General features: G+C 45.6%; 1 pseudogene; it reads right to left on the bottom strand.

The window, feature by feature from the left end:
- Nucleotides 1-716: 716 nt before the first annotated feature.
- On the bottom strand, nucleotides 717-23,991 carry LOC118571495 (annotated as a pseudogene).
- Between the last annotated feature and the right edge of the window lie 1,350 nt (nucleotides 23,992-25,341).

Here is a 25,341-nt window from a genome sequence, read left to right as displayed (position 1 = left end):
AGTTTTGTGGGGAGCCGCCTCGTAAAGTTTTCCTTTGGCGATAACGGCTTCTTATCATCAGCCATCCCCGAGTCAAGACCCCACGCTTTCCCCAGAACCGAGTTTAGGACAGAATTTCCCACGCCTCTGCGCACTGGAGCAGAGAGCACCCAAGAGCTCGCCCCGCCCCTCCTCCAGGTGACTCGAGCTTGGGGCTTAGCTCGTGATCCTTAGGCACCCAGCCAGAAATGGAAACTTGTCATTTTAAGAACAGGGGTAGCTTGGGTTGCTTACGGTTTGTCTTGCATTGATTTTTATCTTAAGGTTTTGCAAACCCTTTGGCCCGACAGCCTTGGCTCTTTGTGTGCACAAGTCTCTTTCCACCTCTGCTGGCGAGATCAGGAAACCCTGAAAACTGCTGCCCTACCGCCCCAGGCGTGGACTATCCTTCGGCACACAAAGCTCAGCAGGCCTGGAGTCTTCCCGCGTTGGAAAGATAGGGACACGCCACCTGCTGGACACACGAGACAGCTCTGATCGCACCCAGGCTGTAATCCAAGTTTGGACGCCGCCGGGGCAGTTCTGGAGCGCCAGACCTAAGAGGGGGCGGTGAGTGGGAGGAGGAGGAGGCGGCTCTGCAAGCCTGGAATGATCGGGTTGAAAAGTTTCTGCTGTCGCCTCCCCCTTGCGTGCGGAGCTGTGCCTTGCGTGCGCGACTTCTGGGAAGTCGGCTCCAGTCATCTCCCTGGGCGCTGCTCTCGGCCGCCCCTCCCGCGCTTCTCACGGCACCTGACACGCCGAGGCGGCGGCCAAGGGCGGGGTGCCTGCCGCCACCACCCTCGGCGACGCACGCACAGCTGCGCCCCCGGGGCCTGGCCCGGGGATGCTCGATCGCAGCCGGCTTGCCGACCCTCGCTCACGCAGCCTGGTTCCCAAACGAGGGCCTGCTGGCCATGGGGACGCTTCCTCCTAAAGGAAAGCTTCGGGTGTCTCAAGGCCCTGGAAGCAGCTGCTCCTGTTCCTACTGGTTAATGCATAGACTCGTACTTTGAAAACACCTGTGAGAATAAGGTTTGTGCCAGGCTCTGGAAAGGGCGAGCCGAGCCGAGGAAGAGGTAGAATGCTTCTCTTTAATCAAGTAGGAAGTGTAGCTCCGGGTCATTGGTGCGATCTCCAGACAACCCACTCCCAACGCTGTGTTAGTGTCTCGTTTAAAAAAAGCATATTCAGAGAGATTATGGGACTTAAACAAGTCACATAGTTCTCTAGAGGTAGAGACAGGATTTGAACTCACCAAGTCCCACTCCGAATCCCTCATACAGGTTTATACCGAGTAAAAGCATATTTAAGAGGCCCAAAGTCATCTTTCTTGCTAATATATATATATATATATATATATATATATATATATATATATATATATATTCAGCTAAGAGCTAACCAGAGACTCAACAGCTAAGCACACTTACTAGCAAGCCTGACCCCCCCCATACTAGATACCTGGCACCCACAAGGTGCAAGGAGAGAACCAATTTACACAAATAAATAATCCTCCAACCTCCCACCTGTTCCAGACCACACAGGTACACACATAATAAATGTAAAAGGTTTTAATCAGCTGGAAAGATTTGACACTTTTTGTTCATGATTGAGCGTTATAAGACTCACAAAGAAAACAGTATACTCACCGTGTTTAGAGTGGCCACAAATGAGGGGGGCCAGTGGAAGGTGCCTCACAGCTGACATTGGAATTACTGATTGCATCACAGCTGACATTGGAATTACTGATTGCATTATAAAGAAACTTAATGAAGGTGTCTGAAAAAGTGTCTAGCATCTTCCAATAAAATGCCTGGCCCGATAAGAAAAATGCCTTTTTATAAGTGTTTTCAGTAACTTTTGCTGTGCTTTCTGAATGAATCCCCAACCCCTGAATGAGATTTTATATACACCATGGTTGAGTACTCAGAACAGAGATGAAGTTGGCCTGGGGGTGGGGGGCACATTAGTTTAATAATAAACATTGATTTCTCAGAGCTGCACTAATCCAACATGTCTGTTTAGTTTGTTTTTCTCATATAACAAAATGCTTGAGATGGACTCATTTTAGAGGAAAATGGGTTTACTTGGGATCACGGTTCAAGATTCAGGAAAGCCCTCCAAGAGCATTATGCCAGCTCAGGGAAGAGGGAGAAGGGAGGGCAGCCATGGCCACAGCCCATTAGAGCAGAACGGATCCAGAAGAGGCCCTAATACACCATGTTCTTTGCTCCCAGTATCTAGAAACTCCCACTAGGCACCACCATTGCATTGAGAAATCAAAGTGGCAACATATGCAAACCATAATAAACTCTTCCAAAGGAGGTTTGTGGCAACCTTGTTTATTCAGCTTTAGCGGGCCCCTGGCTAGTGATCATCTGGGACCAGCACCAGTCTCCCACCGCACTAATTTAGGAGATGAGAATCAGCAACCAGTCATCCCACAGCGTCTCTGCCAAGATTAGAGAAGAAGAAAGAAGCTACCTCCAAACCAAGTCAACTGCTGTTTTAAAGCATAAAGCGAGGCTAAGACCTCCTGTTTAACAAATGCTATGTGGCTTTTAGTTCATCATGGGCATGCCTGCCTACCACAGCAAATGTCGTACTTGGGCACAGCTCCTCAAAAAGTAGAGGAACCAGTTGGACGGATGCTGTCAGGGAGATAGGCTCTTATCAAAGTAAACAAACCAATGTGGCTGGCCACAGGGCACTATCTTCAGGCCTCGGGCTCCGAGCTTTTTTAGTACAAAAGTCACTGAAGGGGCTGACTTAGTCCTCAGTTAAAACTTCAGCATTAATAAATAGATAGGTAGAAAGAAGATAGATAGATGATAGATAGATAGATACATAGATGATAGATAGATAGATCCAAAGCACTGATATGTATTCCTGATCCATCTCAAAATGGGGTCCTGTTCTCTCTTAACTAATCATCCATGTTGCGGCTTTGGGATTACTATCAGAATCTCTCAACCAAGCTATGGATCTTGGCCTAGGAATCCCCTCTCAGTCAACACAGAGGAGGGCCACGGATTTCAACCTCCAAAATCTCAAACTTGAATTTTTCTTTTCTTTTCTTTTTTCTTCCTGAAACTAACTTTCAAAAAGAGCCGTTAAGCTAGAGAATGGTTTAACGTGGAGGTTTAACAATGCCTTATAGTGTATTGACTCCAAGACACAGCTAAAGTTACGCAAGGCAAAAAATGTACCAGCTCAGAGGACGGTTATGACATCTCACAGCATGGAATGGCCCAGCAAAGTGGCTCTTCTTCCTCACCTCTACTCCTGCTGACCTTTGTTCTTCTAGTTCTTTCCCACGCCCTGAGAAACTGGCCACAGGCAGGCAGCCTTCCACTGAAAACCCTGAGAGAAGAAGGCAAACACCTCTCTCGAGGTCCTAGAAGGACTCTGATAGGCCAGGTTGGCGCTGTGTTTCATGCCATAGTGCAGAGTTTGTTTTGTAATTAGAAAAAGAAAGATGGGCCAAACCACCAGGAAGCTAAGGAGCCACCACAATCCACTCCGTGCCCCCTAATGTATGCACAGCATCCTGACTTTGTTGGGGACTCCATCTTGCCCCACCCACTCGAGGTTCGCAGGCTGCATAGACTCCGCCTGCAGATGGTGCAGCAAGTGTAGCGGCCTTTACCAACAACGCCTCCCCAACTCTGTTTCGCTTCTTCCTTTTCTCCTGGTTTCCTCCCTTCAGGGCCTGTTCTTCCCCCTTGTTCTGCTTTCATTCTCATTTTCCCTTTCTCTGGGTCCATTGCCGGCTTCCCTGTCTCCTCCTTCCCTCTGAGACGACCTTTTTCCAATCTCCGCTCCCACGCCGCTGTACTATCTGTATTTCTATTTCCTTCTCTTCCTCCCTCCCTCCCTCCTTCCTTCCTTCCCTCTTGCCTTTTTTTCTTCCTCCCCCCGCTCCATTTGAAGGGTGGCAGCCAGGGCCTTATACAGGCCATACAAGGGTTCCATCACTGAGCTACACCCCACCCCCATACACACCTACTTCCTACTTTCTTTGAACCCCCTTTTTCTTTCTCACAGAAGAGTAAAGAGTAGACAGACACGGAGGGGCCAGGGAAGGAGGAGCAAAGGAAATAGTAAAAATAAGGAGTGCGGAGGTAGAGCAACTAAGAAAAAGGAAAAAGAGACAATATCAAATCCCAGGGCTAAAAATGAAACTTTGCGATCATTTTATCTGGTGTTTCGGCAACTACACTAGAACATCTGGGCACAGCAGGGATGCCATGGGCTATGGTAGCTTTTGCACATCTGTCCTCTGGGGTTCTGCCACGGCCTAGTCTGGTTCTGAAATGTGCCTTTCTGACAGCAGAGTAGGGCTTAAAAGCCCTGTTCCCTGGATCCTTCGACCTTGCATGACAGACAGAAGATACTGTTTTTCATTTTCCTTTTCTGAAGTTAAATGCTTACTAGGTTACTAAGAAAATACAGGTTTTGACAAAGTCCCCATTTAAAAAAAAAAAAGAAGAAGAAGAAGAAGACGGAATGTACACTTGGGCTCTGGGAAAGCTAACAGCAGACCCAGGCTTCAGGTCCAGACTTTTCATTTTTGTTCCATTAACCTCTTCATCTTTAGTATTATATCTGCTCCCCCCCACCGAGTTTTCTTCTTTTTTCCGCAAGGGAATAAAAATTCAGGTTAAAAAAGAAAGAAAGAAAAAAAAGTTGTACTCATGCTCAAGGTTTGGAAAATAATTGGTAGTTAAATAACCTAAGTGGCTGTTTTTCCTACATAATCCCAAAGGGAACGTAAGAGCTGGATAATTATATGTTAGCATTTTTTGGCCCTGACCTCAACGGAATTCACCCCTTCTGCTATTAAAGAAGCTACGGCCTTTGCTTTTGCTGGATTTCTTTGGTTAAAAAGTTTTGGATACTAGGAGGCTCTTGTCAATAGCAAGGAAGTCCCAGAATGAACTTTGTTATCTTATGATAAACCTTGAGCTACCTCTTGGCGGCCAGCTGAGTGAAGATACCTTACAAGTGGCATACCTGAGGACAGGCTCTGAGCCAGCCTCTGGTCACCTAAACAATGCCCTGGTCCCTTAGTCATCATTTGAATAACCTGGGTTTAAGCCTTACATCCAGTGTCTCTGCCGCCTGAACAGTGTAAAATTTCAATACCCCTGACGAAGCATATGCCTGGAACTGAGCATAGCCCAGATCTGTTGGTTGTCTTGTCCAGACCAGAGAGGCACAGCCACTGTCAATCACATGTGGTGTTTCTTTTCTTGCTGATTATTCGCCTCCTACTTAAAATATTTACACTTCACTAAGATTGGGATCAAGGAGCGGCCTCATCTTGTGAAACTGGACCTGATAGCTGGCACAGGCTTTAACTGTCCATTTTTCAATGAAATTTTTTTTCAATATAAACTTTACATGTATTCTTCCCCAATGCATCTTACAATTTGAGGATAGTTTTCTAGCTCTGGAGGCCATGTTGATACTCTTGGGTTTTTTGTTTTTGTTTTGTTTTGTTTGTTTTTCAAGCGTGTGCTATTTTTTATGTGTTCTTTGAGAATGTCATACATGGGTATAATGTATTTTTATCATCTACAACTCCATTCCTCCAACTCTTCCCAGACTCTCTCATATTCCCAACTCTCTCTCTCTCTCTCTCTCTCTCTCTCTCTCTCTCTCTCTCTCTCTCTCTCTCTGTGTGTGTGTGTGTGTGTGTGTGTATGTGTGTGTGCGTGTGTGTGTGTCCTTTCCTCCTTCCCTTCCCCCCTCTCTCTCTGTGAGCCCAACTTATGCTGCCTGGGTGTGCCTGGGTGTGCATGATTATAGGACCATACACAGGAGAATGGGAGACTTCCTAGGGGTCACTCCCCTGAAGGAAACTGTTCATCCTAAATCAGCCATTATCTACCAAAAGCTGCTCAGCTAGGGCTTGGGCATTAAGAGTCACGCCACCCACTGCCTCAGCTAGCTCATGCAATGCAGCGTGGAACAAGGAGCTGGGCCATTCTCCTGCTCTCAGGTCTTCAGATCCAGGTCACCCACACTCACACCACCAGGACCAGTTCTACTGTATTGCCCAGGTGGGGTGCAGGGCCCACTCTACTGTGTGCTGCAGCTGGTGAAGGGCAGGACTAGCTCTCTCACTTTTGTGACCCTAGGGCCAGGCCGTGCTGGAGAGCTCACCCCAGTAGTGATGATGAGGGAAAGATGGCAGCCAGCTACCACCCCATCTATGAACTGTTGGAGCAGGTGAAGGCAATGAACCTACAGATCTAAAACATCAGGATCTCCATGACACAGGATAACTACAGGATATTCAAGAGGAGCCCCAGTGAGAGTCCATTATGGGTGGTGTAGCAGAAGCCAGAGGCCTCGAGCCAGACCAATGACTCATGGCAATGAACACTTGTAAGTCAAGATGAATGGACTAAAGGGTAACCTGTGTGACTCAATGGGCCACACAGCAGCTTCCAGTACAAGATTCCTTTCTCTCTCTCTCTCTCTCTCTCTCTCTCTCTCTCTGTTTCTCTCATTTTTTGTTTTGTTTCTGTTTTGCTTCTTTGTTTTGTTTGGTTTTTGGTTTTCCTTTTCAATTTGTTTTTGTTGGGAGCAGTTCACAAGGGCAGAGGGCCGATGCAGGGGACAGGGAAATAAGTGAGATCGGAATGCGTGGTGTGAAACCCACAAAGAATCCGTAAAATTAAAAAAAAAAAAAGGAAGAGTCCCCACCCGCACCCACGCTGCACTGATAACTGGCTTCATCTTGTGTAGGTCTTGTACAGACGACTATAGCTACTGTAGTTTCATAAGTGCCACCACGGCCCTTGTCATGTCCAGAGGATGTTGTTTTTACAGCAGCTTCCCAGAGCTATGGTTCTTACAAGCTCCTACCTCCTCTTCTCTGGTGTTCCCTGAGCCTTGGAGGAAGCAGGTATGATACAGGCATTTAGGGCTGAACACTCCACTGACACCTACTCTCTGCACTTAGCCCAGTTATAAGACTGTATGAACTACTGTCTACTGCAAAAAGAAGCTTCCCTGATGAGGGCTGAGAGGCTGTGTTGAGCCATGGTTCTTAAGACAGCTATTTAGAAGCAAGTTTGTTACAATGTCTGTCTAGAAAAACCATGTTTATGTTTTTGTTAACCGTGAAGAACGGACACTAGATCAGGACAGTAAAAGCATATGAGGAGCCTGTCTGTGGCCAGGTGACTATGGCCCTCTCTTGATTTCTTCAAGAAAATGATCTTTGGGCCGTGGTTTGTACTGTGTTCTACACTTACATTATTCTATGATCACAATATTATACACATTTTATTATTTTCTGTGTTGACCAGATATACCAGATAAAGTTTTTAATTATGCATATATTCATGTGTGTCAAAAGAGGGCATTGGATCACCTGGAACTGGAGATACAGTTGGTTGTGAGCCATCCCTCCGGCCCCAGAAACACGTTCTTAAAACATGCATGCACAGTACATAAATAGACTCTTGCTGCAAGAGTCAGCCAATAGATGACACACAGGAAAACTGGAAAGATGCACTCCCATTCCATCTCAGACCCCAGATGGAGAAACCCTGGGCCTCCTACATATGTGCATATATTTGGTATGAATGAAATCTTATTTAAATCATTACTATTTGGTGATATTTCCCAGCCAAACAATGTTGGCCTCAAAGGAAGATAGATGCAGATCTGCTGCTTTTGGACGATTCTGGAGGGTTATTTCTGACTTAATTTATTTAGCCACAAGTAGTGACTTAGGTCATCATTTGTTCTGCCCTTGACTCTAATATCCTTGACTCCGCATCAGTGATTTCCCTTTTGCTTCTACTTCTGAAGGTATCTGTAAGTATCGCAGTCTACCCAGACATATAGGATAATTTCACCCCGGTGCCACTTGAAAAGGCACGCTAGTTTGTATCCTCACGGAACCTTGACTTCTGTACCAGGTAGCACATGGCCACAGCACCTGCTGCTCCTCTTATAGAACACTGTTTACTTTAACTTAGCTTTGCAAATGTGGGACACAAAGGTAAAAATATCATCTGTCTTTCAAACCAGTCTTGATTTTAAAGGATCTGTGTGTGCTCGTGCTCAGAACATCTGTTCTTCCTGACAAATGAGGGGAACCCCAGGTTAAAGGCATTGAAACATTAGAAGGGGGGATTCCAAATCTCCTTATCCCAAAGGAGGTTTCACAGAGTCTGGGGAGAGAAACAGCAGCATCCCACACCCAGACCTATTCTGAAATGATTATAGTTCTTCACATGTCCCCTCCCCACCCGGCCCCAGCTCAGGCCCAGATGCCTTCCAAGCTCATCCAGTCCTTTACAGAAGACTAAAAGCCATGCATCCCACACACTGGTCATCAGGAGCTTGGCACTCAAGGGTCTAAGGCTGGATTCCCTTATTTATTTATTTATTTATTTATTTATTTATTTATTTATACCAGAGCTGAGGACCAAACCCAGGGCCTTGCGCTTGCTAGGCAAGTGCTCCACCACTGAGCTAAATACCCAACCCCTGGATTCCCTTGTTTATAGAAATAGTAACTTAAGGTCGGTTAAACATTCCTGAGCCTGAGTTTCCTCAGTTTTAAAAACAAACAAACAAACAAACAAAAACCATAGTATCCCCATGGTCATGGGGGGAGTAAATGAGAAAATCAATTAGTATAGTTCATGGCCAAATGAACTCTCAATAAAAATCAACCAGTAGAGGTAGTGGTATCAGTATTATGCCTAGTCTGACTAAGTTTATTTTTGAGCTGCAAATCTTGGTCTTGAAGGAGCGCTTGGGTCTCCGTCACAGGAATAAGCACCTAGTCTGTCAGCTCTGTGTGACAGCAACCCCTCACCCCTCTGCCAGCTCCTGCCAGCTCCTGCCAGCTGCTGCCAACCCAGAGCCAGAACCCTGTGCTTCTGCGTATCTTCCTTAGAGAATACGCTAAGTGCCAGCCAGACTGCCAGGGTCTGAATGCCGCTCTTTCGTGTAGAGCTGAGTGGCTTCTCTGCTTTCTCTTTATTCCTCTAGGCCCAGTTTAGACGTCAGTAAAATGGCAGGGACAGCAGGAACTAGTTCCCGGAGCTATGTGAGGACTAATGAGCGAGCGCACGCCAACCTTGCAGACTGGTGCCTGTCCCATGGCGGCTGCTCAAGTGGCATCAGTTCTGGCTGTTCCCTGGGAGGCCATTTGCTGCTGTCTTTAAAAGGTTCTCACCCAGCCCTCTACTCTTGGCAGACAGGCTCAGCGTCAGTGGCCAAGCTGTGATTTCCTCCAACTCCAGCTGGTGGCTCTGCGGTCCTTCTTCCTCACCCCATTTTACCTTACCCAGGCTTGCCTAGGCGGAAATGCTAACTTGCAAAGGCTGTGTGCTCCCCCAAAAGCTCCTGGAAGGGCGGCCATGCTGGCTCCCTCCTTCTGAGGCTCTTGTCTAGGCTTTCTGCTGGGTTTTGTGGGTGTGTTTTGCAGCCCTAGGGGTGAAGCAAGAGTCCAGGAGAGTACTCACCAATCCCTGGCAGCGAAGATGGGGAAGCCAGGCTGGGTGAACATTCAAGCGTGTGCTGTGGGCCCTCCTGGGGATGGACACCAAAGGAGCAGTACTGTGATGCTTTCTAGAAGATTCATCTGCTTTCTTGTCTTCCAGGCCTGGGAAGAAATGCACATGGCTTCAGACATGGGATACGTGACCCACATGACAGCCATACTGTGATCCTGTCACAGGCGCCTGCAACAGAAGGCAAGACATGGAGATCTTCAGCTCTCCCTCCTAAGTTCCAGGGAAGAAAGTGTCCAGAAGCCTTCCTGGTCCAAACTGGAAAAATTACATGCAACAGTCTGTACTTTGGCACAGACTAACCTCCAATTTTCTTTTTTCCCCTTGTGCTGAGTCAGACCCTAGTGGGTCATATGTTTTGAGAATTTAAATGCAGGAAGAGGGATGGGCTTGTTAGCATGGAAGATCTGACAACCTGGCACTGTGACCTGCTTGGAGATGGCTGTGGCATCCAGCCAGCAGCCATGCCCTTGAGATTCTCACTCTTCTGTTTCAGGGATGCCACAGATGTACCTGTGTCTGGAGTCCTCTGAGTACCAGCCACATCCCAGTGGAATCTCTGGGGTGTGAGCTACCGCAAGGCTATGTAAGGGACTTACACTAGCAGAGGACCTATTTCTGTACTCTTTTTCTGCCAGGCTATATGGCTACCTGGGTTTCCTTCAGCAGATCAAAAAGGTCAAAATCAAATTATGTATATCATTTAACACGGAATGTACACAACAATGTCTTGAGTTCTACATACAGCCCACTATGCCCAAGTATAACGTTTTTCCTCTGGTGTCATAAGACAGGATCTATAGCTTGTGTTCCTCTGTTTATTCTCTTAGCATCCCCTAAAACAACAAAACTAGTTGGAGACAGAGAAAGGAAAGGGGCTAGTCTGCCGCTCCACCCGCAAGTGATGGGTGCTGTATTCTGTGCCTTAAATCTTGTTTCATATTTCTCCCAACCACCCTCAAGAGATTGATATTTTAGCCCATTTCATTCATAAAGGGGTTCTTTGTCGAAAGTCACATGGGTTGCAAATGAAGGAGGCTATCGGTCCACTTTGTAATTGATATAACAAAATGTACAAAGCGGGGAAACTTATAAAGTAAAGAGGTTTATTTGGCTCATAGTTCTGGAGGCTGTGTGAGCATGGTGAAGCACCCTGGCAAAGATCCTCTTGTGGTGATATATTGTGTTCCCCAATATATTGTGCACCCCAATAAATTTATCTGGGGCCAGAGGACAGAACAGCCACTAGATAGATATAGAGGACAGAAAACGCCTTTAATCCTATCACTTGGGAGGCAGAGATCCATCCAGATCTCTATGAGTTCAAAGCCACACTGGAAAAAGCCAGGCATGGTGACTCATGCCTTTATTTTATTTTATTTTTTATTTTTTGGTTTTTCGAGACAAGGTTTCTCTGTGTAGCTTTGGAGCCTGTCCTGGAACTCACTTGGTAGCCCAGGCTGGCCTAGAACTCACAGAGATCTGCCTGGCTCTGCCTCCCGAGTGCTGGGATTAAAGGTGTGCGCAATCATCTTTGTTCCTGTGACAGATGTGAGTCAAACTCTCCCCCACCTCTCCTGGTGTGGGGTATCTGTAGTCTTTTGCTGGTACAACTTAATATCTGTAATTCACAGACAAATCTTAAGCAAGCATTACAAAGCTTCCTTTAAAACAGTGGCTAGAAGATGAGAGAGTTGGTATGAAACTAAAATGCAGGCTTTGTAATTAGATTTGCTACACTCAAACCCATTATATTGAAATCATCATAAAATTCACACTCTTCCAGTCCCCAGAGATGACAGTTTTAATTGGGAGGAGATGAGCAAAACCGTGACTTCATGGGCCACAGTGCCAAAAGCTTAGCTCAATATTTCTCTAACAGTTTTCTTTCACGACCTCTTCATACTCTGAAAAATTACTGTAGAGCCCAAGGAACTAAGGTTTATCTTGAGTTGTATCTATCAATATTTACAGTTTTAGAAATGAAGGCTGAAAAACTTAGAAATGTTTATTCATTAATCCATTAAAAACAATAAAGATAGTACACAGTAATACAAATCTTTTAAGGAAACAATTATATTTTCCAAAACCAAAATATTTAGTCAGAGGGACATTGCTTTGTGTTTTTACAAATCTCTTTAATTTGCAATTTAACAGAAAACAGCTGGGTTCTCCTGTGTCTGTATCCAATCTATTAGGATGTCAAACATCATGGCGAACTTGGGGGTAAAAGTAAAAAAGGCAAATGATTATCACAGTTCCAACCTGATGGGTCCCCCAAAAGGGTCTCAGAGACATGAGGGGTTCCTGGACCACACTTTGGAGACACTGTCTCAAAGAGTGTTATTTTCCTGTGATCGAGAACATTGACAGGGACGATAGTAGATTTCAAAAGGAGTGATGTCTCAACTACTGATGTCATGAGACAAGCCCCTAAGACAAGTGTGGGTTCATTCAGGCAGCACCTTAACCCCACTGGACTCATGCAGAGGAGTCCCAGCAGGGGTCTGGCCAGAAAGATGTCACCTTCTCATGGCAACCACCCATCTGAATGATGGACTCTAAGCCTAGGAAAAAGATAGAGATCTAGTCCCCAAATCCAAGTTGCTCTGAGCCCTGGGGTACCTGAGTCAGGTGGGCTGGGAAAACTTAGCTCTGGAGAAGAAGGCAGTACTCTCAGATTGGACCAAGAGGCAATCAGCCAAAGCCTAAAATTGCAGTGGCACCTTGGGTGGCAGTTATGGGTGACAATAATAATATATTACTAATAATGTATTAAGAACTACCACGGATCGAGCACTTTGAGGCAGCCAGTGCGCCAAGGGCTTGGTATTAATCTTTTATTATTAATCCCTCACGATCACCCCCTGGAGATAGCTATTAGCCTAATCCCCTTTTATAGCAAAACAGAGCAAGTCAGGAAAATGTGAAGTTATCCATCAAAATCACAAGTCTCTATTGTGGTTGACCTGGAATTTGGCTTCGGATCTACCAGGTCCCAAGAACTCTCTTGCTGCTCAACCACGCCAAGTGGGAAAATTGCCGACAGTGGAAATGTCACCAGTGGAGGGCCAGACGCACCTACATCTCCTGCTGGGAAAGAAGACTGGAGCGGTAATACTGCTCCCTGTGGGAGGGACCGTGAAGCCAGAGTGGACCCTGTTCCTAGTGTAGGCAACATTCTGGAGGGCTCAGAGATGAACAAGCAGTTCCAGGGACACACCAAGATTTAGGGGGGTTAGGGAAGTGGGGAGCTGAGGCAACCACAGCTTTTGGGGCATGGTCCCCCAAGGTTCAGGAGTCCTCTTGCACCTTTCTCAACCCACATACATCTGTGTATAGACAGCAGTAAGGACCAAGTCAACTTGGCATTGTTCCCACCAGCACCCCTGCCTCCTCTCCTCCCCCATAAAAACCATGCCCCATCAAAGAAGCTCTGACGGGGCGGGGGGGGGGGGTGTCCTTTGCAACCCTGCTGCCCGGCAGGCAGTCTGGCACAAGGCCCACTCCCCCCATCCCACCCCTTCTGACCTCAGCCTCTCCGAGGTTCAGGAATGTCCCGTCAACAAGCTCTATCGCCCCCACTCACTCCATGAAAAAAAGAGGGGGGGAACTGTGAGCGAATTCCATTCCAAGGCATCCTCCCATCTCCGGAACCAGAGGCTCCAAGGAGTTCAGCTTTGCACACGCTTGCGCTTTTTAATTTGCGTGCAGACAAGCACAAAAGACCTAACCGGATATACCTGTTCTTTCCCAATGACCTGAGAGCCCGAAGTTTATGTTAAGCCTTGGGTTATGGCAGCGCTTGCACGCAAGGCTCTGCAGCTCCCTCCCACAGGCGATTCGGAGGTGGTGGTGGTGGTGGTGGTGGTGGTGGTGGTGGTGGTGTGGAGGACAGAGGAGGCGCTCTGAGGTGACAGCACATAATTTAAATCCCCCTAAGCTTTCCAAGCATGCAGATGGTTCCTTTTCTTTTCTTTTCTTTTTTTTTTTCCTGTCAGCGTATCACCTAAGTGATTTGTTCTACTCAGTCAAGAAATACCTGATTGGAACCATATTGCTGTTAATCCCCAGAGTGAAGCTTAGCTGGTGAGCAGCTAGACAGATGTCAGCTGAGGTACAACAGACCCCCCAGACCCTGTACTTCTAAGCCAGGTCGTGAGTAGGGGTTCAAAGATTGGAGGCTTTAAACACAGTACTCATGTGTCTGTCTCATACCTCATCACTCATAATCAACTGGCTTAACTTTTACTGAGAAAATTTGCAGAACAATGTTAGCTATGCAACCCCAACATCCCAGGTTTGAGCTCAGTCTGAGAATGTGTCACACTTCCAACCACTGTCCTCTAAGATACAGGACTTGTTAGTGGTGCAGGTGAGCAGTTAGACAGACTTCAGTGGTGGGGATCTTACTTAAGCTGTCAGGTGCAAGGACCCACCCCAGCACTGCTTTGCCTCCATCAAGCTTCAGTTTTGAGACAAGGAATTTCTCCCTGCACCTCAGTGAGCTCATCTGTAAAATGGGCGAGCTGGTCCTCGCCTACAATACTGTCATTTGCAGTTTCGCAAATAACAGTCGCCTTATTATTATGGCCATTATTATTACTAGTATTTCCGAGGACCTCTGTAGCTGAAGTTTTCCTGGTTCTGCCCGGCTCCCAAGGCCCCGAGGTCCCGCAGCTGCTCAGACCCAAGTAAATACACAGAGGCTTATATTAATTAAAACTGCTCGGCCATCAGCTCAGGCTTTCCACTGACTAGCTCTTACACTTAAACTCAGCCCATTTCTGTGAATCTACATGTTGCCATGTGTTCCGTGGCTTTACCTGTGTGCCATTACATGCTGCTCCCTGGACAGTGGGCTGGTACTCCTGACTCAGCCTTCCTCTTCCCAGAATTCTCCTTGTCTGCTTATCCCACCTATACTTCCTGCTTAGCTACTGGCCAATCAGCGCTTTATTCATCAACCAATCAGAGCAACATATTTTCACAGCATACAGAAAGACATTCCCATCAGACCTCATCATCCATGCAATTCCTTTAAGATTCTTAGCTAAGTGTTTTCTCTGAGGACACAAAGCGACGAAGACTGTAATACTCTGATTTGGGAAGAGCATTCTAAGCCCTCCTCATCCTCCTCCACTTATCTCACGTCCTCTGTATCCCCGATACTGTCGAGGGGCTCCACAGCCTGCCTGAGGCTGTGCTTTCACTCAAGAACCTCCAGCCCTGGCCCTCCCCTCTTCCACGTAGAACCATTTTAACTAGGGCTGCCTTGGCTTGCACTTCTGATGATTTCGTTCTGTCTCACATGATTCCAGTACATATCCTCAGGTCTGGAGCCTTGGGGACTTAGTCTTCCATGTGGCCTCCTCCGTCTTTCTTTCTCCACCACCTGCTGTACACTCATGGGGGTGAATTAACTGCTGAACCCTGTGGATATCCTCACAGGAGGGAGAGAATGCTCCACAGGGTTAGGATAGAAGTTTACCAATAGGGTAGAGAGCGCTAGCTCCACTCTCCAAGGACGCTCTTTCAGTGGGTATGGTTAGACCACAATAGCTAACTTTGATCATTTCTTCAGGAAAGGATTGAACTGATCACCTTGGTAAACATGTGACCACTGAAAGAAGTGTTGAGACAAGTAGAGAATGTCCTTTGAAGACCATTTCATTTTCTTAAAGAAATATGAACTTTCGTACCAACAAATGTTTACTTAACAGGAGTCTGTGGTTGTCCATGTGACCAAGAGAATGGGGACTGTCCATTTCACTTCTCCCAGGCTCACAAGGCACAGAGGGGACTCGAAGTTACTTATTTGGGAGGGAGAACCCTGTAATTAAACTGAGGATTCAAAGCGTGTGGTATCTTTTGAGATGAGCATTTAAAAAAAAACAAAAATAAACATTCCAGCGCATCTTCAGAAAGTGAGAAGGAAGAGAGGCTAGTGAAGGCAGAGAGGTTAAATAAACTTTGAAGACAGGAGGTGGGTAAAACACATCACCACCCATGCAGATGGGGACATATAGTGCAGCGCAGTGTGGGGGTCTGACATCTCAGGTCCCAGTAGGGAGAAGCAACTCTGCCCTTTCCCTCATGGCCGACTGCAAGTCAGGCTTAAAGGGAGAGAAAGGCTTGGCTCTGGAATATGGTCTTGCTTGTTTTTCTTGAGGCATTTCAGAGATGTTAATGAATGTGGCAAAGCTGGCATTAGTAGGTAAGGGAGTGAGTAGGGAGGGTAATAATAGCAGTGGGAAGCTGGCCACTACCAGGACCTGGGGAAAGCATGCACACTGGCTTGAGAGGGCAGAACTCTGGTGATGTGGATGGACCAGAGCAGAGAGATGTAAACACCAGAACGGGTTTGGGAGAGGCAGAGACACATGACCAGGGGGGAAGGTGCATAATTTCCTTCCGGATCTGAAAGAGATATTTGTGCTGAGAAGTATTTTAGGAAGTGGGGGAGGGTGGGGGGGGAGCCCCCACCTCCATGCCTGGAAGGTTTCTAATTATTTGATTTTAGAACCCCCCACAACAATTTCTACAATGACTCTGATGGCCTGTGAGTAAATGTCCCTTCATCTGCATCAGATAAAGGTCTGTCTTACCAGTGCTGGGGGAAATTAGCTTCATTGGCAAAATTTCACAAGTACCTGTGGTAATGGAAGGCTGCCAAGGTGTAGCTAGGTAACTCAGGAGAAGTGATACCTCCAAATCTGTAGGGTTCTAAGAGATAGATAGTTTCTGATCTCCCATAGAGATCTTGAGCTGATATAAAGAGGAGGAGGGAACATTTATCTCAGAGAGTCACAACTACACGGAACACCTTATTAAGTGCCCTGCCTACTGAAACATTTAGCCTTGAAAATTCACGACCAAAGATTCCCAGAGTCTGCAGGGGAGCGAGTCAAATATCCTGAGAGCCTACAGATCAAGTCCATTCGGCCTACTTGCATGCAAAAATTCTACGACCAGTGGTTCCCTCCGAGAAATGTGGAAACTTGGAAAAGGAAGGTTTCTGTTTCGATATGTTTAGTCAAATGTGTGTTGGCTGAAAGCAACTCCAGACAAGCTCACACACCGCCCATCTTATTTTTATTTGAAAGTAAGATTAGTGTATGTCTAAAACACAGGCAAACAGCTGAGGTGTCCATTAACATATCAAAGCGGATGCTGGTGGCCAGGTTATTCCAGCACCCTCAGTCTACCTGTGTGTTACAGGGTCGTCCTGGCCGGCATACCTGGCCCCCATCCTGAACTCTGCAGCCCAGATATTGGGCTGGGCTTCCCTGCCCCCGGCTCCCCTGGCCCCTACGTAACTCAGCCACTTGGGCTATACCACTCTCTTGGCCAGTTTCTTGGCCCATGCAGCTCCTCTTCCCATCTTCCCCTTCCTCTCCTCCCCCTGGCTCAGCTCAGGGTCATGTCCACTCTGGACTCTTCCAGATGTCCCTGCCTCTACTTATGCTCTCCCTTTTGTCTACAATAACCCCCCCCTCTACCATACCTAGGAGCTGTCATGTCCTTCTTTATATTTCTCTTTTCGTTCCACAGGGACATCCAAGTGTACAGAGAACAATCTCAGAAGCACAAAAGATTTCCTAATCCATCACATCATGTACGGTATAGACACTGGACCAGCCACGACATTAAGTCAGGTAATGTCTTGGCTCTGATGGAGTTATATGTCTATTCATGGTGGGGGGAAAAATCTTAGGTTTCAACCATTTATTAGCAGCAGATTGTGAAGGAAAACCAGCCTGGTGTGTTGACCCTGTGAAAGCAGTTACAGTTTCTAATTTCCACGTGCCCTCTGTGGCATGTGATACGTTTCAGAAACTCACTTAAAATTGAGAAAATAAGCCATTCCTTAAGTAACACAAAACAGCTCATTTATGAATCTAAGAAGATTAAAGAATATGGTTTTACTGTGTTTGTTTAGAACCTGTGCCAACTTTTTTTTCTCCTAGAACCACAAATCTGATTTTTCTCTTCTCAAAAGGAAAGAAGAAAGAAAGAGAGAAAGGAAGGAAGGAAGGAAGGAAGGAAGGAAGGAAGGAAGGAAGGAAGGAAGGAAGACAGGCCTTTAACAGAACCAAAATTTTTTTTTAAAAGAGAGTGTTTTACAACAAGATTGTAACACTCGGAAATCTTAACAAGTAATTCACCTTTGTTTTGAGAGTGGGATTTTTGCACTCTGTTATATATGTGCCTTTGGGATTGATTTTATTGTTTATGGTTACATCATTGGGTTATTAGAGTTCTGTATGATTTAATATAAAAAATGAGACCATTCTCCAACTAGTTGTTTATAATCTCATATGATTTAATTTCCACAAGAAGTCTTTTAAAAACGAAATTTCAACCATGTTGCTTGGAACTTTGCAATGAGCTCCCGCTGGGTTTGTAAGAAAATCCAACCATCTTATTTGGGCCCACGTCACCTGGACCTTGGCCACCCTTCACTGTGAACTGCTCTCCAGCCAGCCTCATACATAACCCCTAACAGCACCTTAAACATCACAGTGCTTTCTCACCTCAACTGTGCTTGCAGTTGTCTTGTCTAGAACATTCCTCCCTGGTCTTTTCACCCCTGCCTAGCTGTCATCACATTTTTCCTGTCTTCTTTCTAAAGAGGTGTCCCACATCCACCCCATTGCTGTCTGTCCCGTCACCCTCTTATTACCTGGCACCCATTGCCATGTTCTCCTCTTCTTTCTTGGTTGGTTTATGTCTGTGAGTTTGGATCTGTTACAGGCATGTCTCCCAAAGGATCGTGTCGGTAGCCTAGGCCTCTGTGTGGCAGAATTAAAAAGTACTGGAATTGTTAAGAGGGGGAGCCCTGTGGGGGTTCCTTAGATCACTGGGGCATTTCCCTCTGGAAGAATTAATGTCATTCTTGTGGGACTCTTGCTCACTCCCTTGAGAGTGGGTCATTACCAAGAAGAGAGATTGGCCTGTTCTCACAGTCTGGCTTTCCATTTACCATGAGATCTCTTCCACACATGATCCTGGGCATTGTAATGCCACTCACCATATGTGGAAGGAGGGGAATATCCACCCATGTGGTGCTCTCTCCTTCTCTCTCCATTTTATTTCCCACCTTATTTATTGAATCCATTAGCTCAGTGTTCCGGAGATTTTGAAAGCTCAGCCATGAGGCTCGTACAGGGATAGGGATGCTGAGCATTCATCAGCAATCAAACTGAAAGACTATCTACCTTTCTGGTACATAAAGGGGTGGCGGGTTTAGGCAATGATTACAGTGTAGTGGTTGGTAAGGGTGATTTCCTCTCCAGAGAGCCAGACACTTGTGGAGTTCCTGGCGCGTAGTAGCACTATGCAGGGTGATTTACATTGAGAAGAATCTTGCTTAATTGCTACAATCACTCTACACTCATCAAATTGTTAGCGTCATGTTAGGAAGCAGGGAAAGGGGAGATGCAGTGGAATTATGGATATGAGACACACGTGATGATCTCAGAAGGAGAGAAAAAAAGACAGCTCAGTATTGAGAGATTCCCAGCAAGGGATGTGCTTGCATCAGTAACCAATCCATCGGCTCAGCACGGTACCCACTGCAGACCAGCGGTTGCTTTCTCGTCCATAGAACATGTAGGCACAACGTCTGCTGATTACTTCTCCTCAGGCTGTTGAGAGGAACAGTTGGGATGATGAGACCTGGGAAGGACCATCAGAGGGTGGCTAACCCTTACCTTCTGTTGTCATGGTCTCTATCCTCTTCTTTTCCCATTGCCTCTGGGCTTGAACAATGTCAAGTCCTTTTTCTTCCTAGCTTGGCTCAGGGGAAAGAGAATAAGAAGAAAAAGTGATTCGAATCTTAGAGTAGAAAGGCCCTGTGCTTTTCAGTGATGCCCACTGCTCAGATGGTCCCATCAGGGATAAAGACCTACCTTCATCTGAGATAGCATTAAGTGTGCTGGACCATCCAGGCCAGGAGAACAAGGTGTCTGGCCTGCATTCTTCTCTCCTGAGATGTAGGTTGCAACACAGGCCATGTACCTGCCATGCCTGTCCTGGAACTCACTTTGTAGACCAGACTGGCCACAAACTCACAGAGATCCACCTGCCTCTGCCTCCCAAGAGCATATGCCACCACTGCCCGGCTCCAGCTTTATTTTTTAACACATTTCTCATTGGGTCATGTCTCCTGAAGTTACCTTGAATCCCAGGAATAAGAGGGCTGATCGGTTAGTATCTCAATTGACAAGGAAACTAGTCGAACAATTGCAGCCTGCAGGACAGACCCCTCTACAGAAGGGCGATTACTCGGCATGGTGAGGCTGCATCCTGGAGCAGATGGAATCATTTTGTGGCGGTAAAACTGTTCCCCTGAAGTGATGACCAATGTCCTTACAGAAGTAGAAGGGAGGTAACAGTCAGCCACACCACTGTTCCCACTAAGATCACCTCTCTGTCCACTGAATACACCCGGAAACCTCTCCTGTTTACCTTTCCTATAAAAATCTCTGTGACCTCATTAGTCCTTTACAGAAACTTGCGGTCGCTAGACCCCTTTACCCACGATTCTGAACATGGCCGTCTCTTTTCTCTGTCTTTCAGTGTTCCTCATCCTTTTACTTGATACAGTGGAATCAGAGGCCACGCCTAGTCCATTGGGGCTCCCCAAGCTGCAACTTTTGCTCCCAAACTCCAGTAACAATTTGTCTAGCCAAGTAGGAGAAAGCCCTTGGGCATTGACCGCTTGCAGAAAGTTGACACTAGATGGAAAGACTGAACAGACCTAGACAGCTGCTAGAATTTCTGTTATTCCAGAGACTGTTTTATATAGCAGGAATCTTAAAGGTACTGGTTAATAAAATCAAACCTGAGGCCAGTTATTGGGGTGAATGCTGGAAGATCAGAGAAGCAGAACAAGCCACAGCTACCTCACCTCGCCAGTTCTTCAGCTGAATCTGTTTCCTCAGACTGGAAGCTTCTGGGTCCTCATCCCAGTGAATCTCTGCTGAACTGCTGCTAAAAAAGCCTGAATGCTTAACCAGCCAAATGCTTCCAGTTTCTGGTCCTCATGCCTTGTATACCTTTCTGCTTTCTACCATCACTCCCTGGGATTAAAGGCTCACTTTCTGGAATTACAGGCATAAGTCACCACACTTGGCTGTATCCTTGAACAGATGGATTTCTGACTCTGGAATGCTAGGATTAAAGGTGTGTGCTACCACTGCCTATCCTCTATGTTTAATATTGTGGCTGTTCTGTCTCTGACCCCAGGTAAGTTTATTAGGGTGCATAATATTTCAGGGAACACAATACCAGCACAGTTTTATCCCTTTCCACTTTGCCTGGCATCATCTACTCCGTCCCACTATTCCGTGACGCAGAGAAGTGAGTGTTTGGATTCACAGGTTATTAGTGGAAGACACCTGCTGAGTCATCTCCCCAAACACAGACATGGGGTTTTCTTTCTTTTTTTCTTTTTCTTTTTGTTTGTTTTTGTTTTGTTTCTTGTTATCTGAGCTCTTTAAGAGCTATCCTATGCTTATGCTTTTTAAAAATAAAAATTTGAATATTTTAGAAATTGTAATTAGTTTCTTGTTTCTTTGTCCTTAGAGTTCTGTTGGACTATTCTGGGAATAAGCCACTTTTTTTTTTTTTTTTGACCAGGAAATTTAAAATTCCATAGGACCAAGTAGTAAGAAGAAACACAAGGTATGATAAAGAGCCAGGGTGTTTGGGAGATGTCTGTTGCAATTTATGTAACCATGGAAAACAAGTGTGTATTATCAGATCTGTAGGGGACTAGAGAGATGGTTCAATGGTTAAAACCATTTGCTGCTCCTACAGAGAACCTGAGTTCAGTTCCCAGGATCCTCATAGTTCCATTCACAACAGCCTGTAATTCTAGCTCCAGGGGATCCAATGTCCTCTTCTGAACTCTAAAGACAGCTCACATACCCTCCACATAGATATACACATAACTAAAAAAAATAAATATATAAAAAGCAAAAGACAATGTATTAGGGCTGAAGAGATGGTTTAGTCAGTGGAGTGCTTGTCACATGAGCATAAGGTACAGATCCCCAGAATCCACTAAAAGTTGGGTCTAGTGGTAGAAACACACAGCCTATAATCCTAGCCCTAGAGGATGCAGAGACAGGTGGAACTTGATGAATTAGTCAATCTAGCCCATCAGGGTGTTCTCAGCTCAGGAGAGACACTATATGTAATATGCAGAGGCATCAAGGAAGACACTGAACATTGGCCTCATGCACATACACACACACACACACACACACACACACACACACACACACACAGAGGCATGCACACACATGCACTCACATATACAAATATTCACTACAAACATACATTGACACACACCAAAAAAATTTAAGTAAAAGATGGCCTACCGTGTCCCTGTAACAATATGGGCTGAGTGTGCATCAGATGCAGAGGAGAAACAACCTTGAAGTAGGTCATGAAATTTCTATCACTATTTTACAATTGGAATTATTTTGTCAAAAATTAGGAAGATGGGCAGAGATGATTAATCTTTTAAGTTAAATATTCCTTAACTTAAAAAAAAAACTATTTTATCTTGTGTGCATTGGTGTTTTGCCTACATGTATGTCTGTGTGAGGGCAACAGGTCCCCTGGAACTGGAGTTACAGACAGTTGTGAGCTGCCATGTGAATGCTGGGAATTGAACCCTGGTCCTCTGGAAAAGGAGTCAGTGCTCTTAACTACTGAGCCATCTCTACAGCCCCAAATTCCTCAATTTTTTTAAAAAAATCTCTGATACTACTGCCACAATTTACAGGGCAATATACCCGATGTAATGAAAAGGAAAAGAAAAGGCTAAAACAGATAAAAGACCTCAGGAATGTGCATCTAATTGACACTACGTTGCAGGAACCAATGGCTGCACTTTTTGCAAACTGTGGCTGTGACAGGCCTAACAAGAAGAGCTTCCTGTTCCAGCTGCAGTGACTTTTCAGACTCTGGATCACCGTTCTTTCTATGGCAGATTTTTTTTTAAAAGATTTATTTATTTATTATGTATCCAGAAGGGGGCACCAGATCTCATTACAGATGGTTGTGAGCCACCATGAGGTTGCTGGGAACTGAACTCAGGAACTCTGGAAGAGCAGACGGTGCTCTCAAACCTTCAGCCATCTCTTTAGGCCCTATGACAGATATTTACAGTTGTTCCTTTAGTGCATTTGGGACGACTGCCTCTTGGTGACCGGCAGCTTTCCTGATAACTCCGACTATAACCCTTTTCTGTGGTTTTAAAAACCTCTGCTACCATGAGAGCTCACAAATGTCTGTAACTGAACTTCCAGGGGATCTGACACACTCCCACCAATGCACATGAGATAAACTTAAATAAATTATTTAAAAAAAAAAAAAAAACAAACCTCTGCCACCATACCCATCACTCCCACCACCACCAGCTCCATAGCCACCACCATAGAGACTGTTTGAGCTTCTTCTACCAAGACTGCCTCTCTTCATGGGTCCATAATCTGATTGCTGTTGTCCACCGACTTCCAAAATCATTATAGTTCCCACCATCGCCATAGCTACGTCCACCAAAATTTCCTCCTTCATTGTAACCCCCAATATCCCCTCCTCCACCATCACATCCATCCCCTTGGTTTCCAGATCCTGGTCCACCACCACCATAGCCTCCTCTCAGCAAAGCTGCCATCATCACCTCCAAATCCATTATATCCACCATCACCACCTCCATAGTCACCTCTGCAACACCTCCACCACCATAGCCTCCTCTTCCACCAAAGTTTCCACCATGACCAAAATTACCTCACCACCTCCAAAGTTTCCTCCACGATCCATAAAGTTGCCAGATCCACCTCCACTACCTCTCTGTGACCCAGCGGAGGCCATCTCTTGTTTAGAAAGGGCCTTTTTCACTTCACAGTTCTGCCTACTAATAATGTGGTATTTCTGAACAACAATGTTATCAACTGTGTCATGATCATCAAAAGTTACAAAAGCAAATCCTCTCTCTTTTTCTTTTTAACTCCGCCTGTCTTCCAGAATGTCTATGGTTTCAATCTCGCCATAGTTTTCGAAGTAGTCTCTCAGATTATATTCTTCTGTATCTTCTTTAATACCACCAATAAAAATTTTCTTCACTCTTAAACAGGCACCAGGCTTTACAGAATGCCCTCTAGAAATGGCTATCTTTGGTTCCAACACACGTTACAGCTTCGACCTCTTCAGTATGTGAGTGGGTCACAAAACCAAAGCTCCTGGGATGCTTGACTTGGGGATCTCTCATTATCACACAGCCTGTAAGTGTGCTCCATTTCTCAAAATGTCCTCTCAAGCTATCATCTGTGGTTCCAAAGCTCAGACTGCTAATAAACAGCTTTCTGAACTATTCTGACTCCCTTGGATCATAGCCCTCCATTTGAGACCGACTTTCCCTAACAGATTCATCTTCCCCAATTTGCTCTGTTGATTAAAACCCTTTCCTGCCTTTCCCCCATTGCTTCTGCTTGTAGTGAGCGGCTGGATGTGACATCGGGTCAGGCCTCTAGATGAGAACTCCATCAACATAGCTAGAGAGAGAATCATTTTTACTAATAACTTCAAGCTAACCTAGAGAGAAATGTGTTCATCAGGCAGACTGGATATATGGGAATTAGGGAAATGTTTGCTGTGCATTCTTAACTTAAAACAGGGGAACAGCACATCCATAATACAAATAAAACAACGTATTATGTAGGATTCCAATAGCGAAAAATAAAGAACCTCTATCTGCCGAGTACAAAATGGTAAATGTTTCTCTTGGTGATGGGATGATTTTCTCCTTCATACTTTTTATAATTTTCCCCAAACAACCTTATGTTTCTACTGTAAGCTGAGATGCCAAACATGAGATTTTTTTTTATTGGATGAGTAGTTCCATGATTGTGTTTATTTCTCCACAAATATCCATTCATATCCTGACATGATAATACATGCTGTATTTATGCATGTACATGTATGCTGTGCTCATATGCATAAGGTGCTCACATGTGTGTGGTGCTCCTGTGTATGCAATGTTCTGAAGTTCTGGGGTACACCTTCCATTCCTACCAGACCCTCTTTGCCTCTTGTGAACTCTCTAATCCTCTACATACTCAGATCACCCTTCTGGAAAGACGAACCCCAAGTACTGCAACCCCAGCCTTCTTGTGAGGGTTTCTGGGGGGTGCCATTTCCAAGCTCAGGCTTGGGTAAGATCACCATGGACCCTGCTTTTGAGCTCCATGGTCACTTTCTGAGAAGCCAGCCATGCTTTGCCGACCTGCAGCCTTGCTCATATGCCCTCTAACAGTGATGTTCAAAAAGTGTTGCCTACATTATTAGAATATAAAGAAGACACCCCAAGAGAGTGAAACCCTAAAACTGACCAGCTCCAAGGATCCTATGAGCCACACTGCTGGGCAGGCACCCTCAGACTCAATGGAGGAGCCATAGGACTCCCTGCCTGAGACTTCAGCTTTACGGTTACTGCAAAGGTTTTCCTCTGACATAGCTACATTCTTCCCTTCCTTTTATTGTGTGTTTTCTGAAAGACAGTTTAAACAGGACAGTGTGTTGGACTTCGGCATACGGTTTGTATTCTCCCATGTCCTTTTCCCTTTGCATCTGGTAGGTCCTCTCTCGCATTCTAGTACTTTCTTTGTAAAAAAAAAAAAAAAAAAAAAGCCTGCATATCCTTGGCCACCAAGGCAGTGTCTCTGGGAGCCCAACTCTGATCACCATCACATAC

The sequence above is a fragment of the Onychomys torridus genome, chromosome 21, assembly GCF_903995425.1.
Source record: "Onychomys torridus chromosome 21, mOncTor1.1, whole genome shotgun sequence".
NCBI lineage: Eukaryota > Metazoa > Chordata > Mammalia > Rodentia > Cricetidae > Onychomys > Onychomys torridus.
The sequence above is the reverse complement of the archived record's forward strand: the minus strand, read 5'-3'. Positions and strand labels throughout refer to the sequence as shown.